This window comes from Colobus angolensis, unplaced genomic scaffold (genome assembly GCF_000951035.1).
Source record: "Colobus angolensis palliatus isolate OR3802 unplaced genomic scaffold, Cang.pa_1.0 Scaffold25, whole genome shotgun sequence".
Taxonomy (NCBI): domain Eukaryota; kingdom Metazoa; phylum Chordata; class Mammalia; order Primates; family Cercopithecidae; genus Colobus; species Colobus angolensis.
In genome coordinates, this window is record NW_012115710.1 from 4074633 (window position 1) to 4077827 (window position 3195).

At 50.9% G+C, this 3195-nt stretch overlaps 1 long non-coding RNA gene across 1 annotated transcript in view; it reads left to right on the top strand.

Annotated features, from left to right (window-relative positions):
• Positions 1-3195, top strand: part of LOC105514753 — a 12805-nt gene that overhangs the window by 4758 nt on the left and 4852 nt on the right. The window contains exon 2 of the long non-coding RNA XR_001002222.1: positions 2352-2634. This is a non-coding gene — a long non-coding RNA (uncharacterized LOC105514753). The remainder of the gene's footprint in view (positions 1-2351; positions 2635-3195) is intronic.

The following is a 3195-nucleotide window of genomic DNA, read 5'->3' on the forward strand; positions in this document are numbered from 1 at the left end:
CAGCCTGGGTAACATAGCAAGACTCTATCTCTACAACTATATAACTAGCCAGGCATGGTGTCACATGTCTGTAGTCCCAGCTACTCTGGAGGCTGAGGCAGGAGAATTACTTGAGGCCAGGAGTTGGAGACCAGCCTGAGCAACATACTGAGACTATTTCTCTACAAAAACTACAAAAATTAGCTGGGGACGGCAGTGTATGTCAGTAGTCCCAGCTACTCGACAAGCTGAGGTGGGAAGACTGCTTGAACCCTGTAGGCAGAGGCTGCAGTGAACTAAGATCATGCCACTGCACTCCAGGGTTGACAGAGTGGGACGCCTGGCAATAATAGTAGTTAATGTTTCTCAAGAACTTCATGTCTGAACCCACTGAATTCTCACACAGCAGGCCATGAGTTCCACAATCTTTTTATCCCCACTCCACAGATGGGGAAACCAGGAATCCACAAGCAAAAGCCTGAGGTCACAGGCTGCAGAGACACAGGGTGGGGACAGGGCCCAGGTTCTTAATCTCAGTAGGTGTTGGCCTCCACTTTGTGGAATAAACAAGGAGCACAGCCCCTCGGGCTTGGGACTGTCTTACCCTCGTCACTGCCGCACTTCTTAGCTTCTCTGCCACCATCTGCCCTCCAGCACAGACCATGCTGAGTGTTCCCAGATTGTAAAAGGCAGACCTGCCCTATCCCCAAACCCAGGGTCCTGGGTTTGAGATTACAGGCAGGAGCCACTGAGCCCAGCCCCTGGGCTATTTAAAAAAAAATAAATAAAACGAATGGAAGGCTTTTTGTCCTGGCACAAACTTCAAGATATGTTGTTAGATTGGAAAGAAACAAAACAAAAAAATCATAGAATGAAGTAGGCTGCCACTGGATAGAAAAGCAGAAAATGAATCAGTTTCTCTATTTGCTTGTACCTGCTTGTACATATTTCTGAAAAGACACTTAAGCAATTGGTAACTGATCTCCAGAGGGAGCTGAGAGAGACTGCATTGGTTGGTTTCTGGAGCCTCTCCAAGTGTGAACCACAGGAAGGTTTCTCCTATATGCGAAAAATGAATACACCATTTTTTAGGTCATGTAAATAAAGTTGGCATACTCATTTCTGAAATTTTGCTGCTAGGAATGCATCCCATAGGAATGCCTACACAAGTGGGTTAAAAAAATACAGATTCATCCTCTGCAGCGTGTCTGATAATAGTGAAAAACTGGCCGGGCGCAGTGGCTCACGCCTGTAATCCCAGCACTTTGGGAGCTCAAGGTGGGTGGATCACTTGAGGTCAAGCGTTTGAGACCAACCTGGGCAACATGGCAAAATTCCATCTCTACTAAAAATACAAAAATTAGCTGGGTGTGGTGGTGTGTGCCTGTAATCCCAGCTACTTGGGAGGCTGAGGCAGGAGAATTGCTGGAACCTGGGAAGCGGAGGCTGCAGTGAGCTGAGATTGTACCAGTGCCCTCCAGCCTGGGCGAGAGTGAGACTCCATCTCAGGAAAAAAAAAAAAAAAAAGTAAAAGAAACACTGGACAGGCCCCCAGCTGGCAGGGCGCGGCATGGCAGGCACCCTGAAAGACGGCCCCCATGACCCTCACCTCCTGTCTGCACTGTCCTCTCAGCTTGAGTGTGGGCCGAACCTAGCAACTTGTACAGAATATAGCAAGAGTGACAAGATATCACTTCTAAGATTGGGGTACAAAAGACTGCAGCTTCCACCTTGGGCGTCATCTCTCATTTCTTTTTTCTTGAGACAGAGTTTCACTCTTGCAGCCCAGACTGGTGTGCAATGTTGTGTTCTCGGCTCACTGCAACCTCCACCTCCTGGGTTCAAGGGATTCTCCTGCCTTAGCCTTCCAAGTACCTGGGATTACCTGCCACCGTGCTCAGCTAATATTTTGTATTTTTAGTTGAGATGGGGTTTCACCATGTTGGCCAGGCTGGTCTCAAACTCCTGACCTCAGGTGATCCACCCGCCTCAGCCTCCCAAAGTGCTCGGATTACAGGCTTGAGCCACCGCACCCAGCCCCTCTCATATTGCTAGAGAAGCTGGATGCGGCCGGGCGCGGTGGCTCAAGCCTGTAATCCCAGCACTTTGGGAGGCCGAGGCGGGTGGATCACGAGGTCAGGAGATCAAGACCATCCTGGCTAACACGGTGAAACCCCGTCTCTACTAAAAATATAAAAAAACTAGCCGGGCGAGGTGGCGGGCGCCTGTGGTCCCAGCTACTCCGGAGGCTGAGGCAGGAGAATGGCGTGAACCCGGGAGGCGGAGCTTGCAGTAAGCTGAGATCCGGCCACTGCACTCCAGCCTGGGCGACAGAGCAAGACTCCGTCTCAAAAAAAAAAAAAAAAAAAGAGAGAAGCTGGATGCTACATTGCAACTGCAAGGTGCCCTGTGAAGAGGCCTGTAATGGTGAGAAAGCGAGGGAAACCTCCAGCCAACAACAAGGAACTGAGGCTCTTGGCCCCATCACCTGTGAGGAACTGAATACTGCCAACAGGCATGTGAGTGGACTGGAAGTGGGCCCTCCTCACAGAGCCTTCTGATGACTGCACAGGCCCAGCCACCAGCTCGACTGCAACCCTGAGAGCCCAGGAGCCAGCAGCTCAGCCAAGCCTGGATTCCTCATCCCCAGCAACTGTGAGGCAATAAATGCTTCTTCTTTTAAGCCACTCAGTGGTGGGGTTTGTTACACAACAGATACCTAACTTATAGACAGGATCGCTTGTGGAACTGAAATGCGTCCATTTAGTACACTACTTGAGGCCACCATGAGAAGTGGGGACACAGAGGAACAGGAAATTAACAGTGCAGGCAGGCCAGGCGCGGTGGCTCACACCTGTAATCCCAGCTACTTTGGGAGGCTGAGGTGGGCGGATCACCTGAGGTCAGGAGTTTGAAACCAGCCTGGCCAACATGGTGAAACCCCGTCTCAACTAAAAATACAAAAATCAGCTGGCCGTGGTGGTGGGCGCCTGTAATCCCAGCTACTCAGAAGGGTGAAGCAGGAGAAGCGCTTGAACCTGGGAGGTGGAGGTTGCAGTGAGTCGAGGTTATTGTGCCACTGCCCTCCAGCCTGGACAACAGAGTGAGACTCCATCTCAGGAAAAAAAAAAAAAAAAGTAAAAGAAACACTGGACAGGCCCCCAGCTGGCAGGGCGCGGCATGGCAGGCACCCTGAAAGACGGCCCCCATGACCCT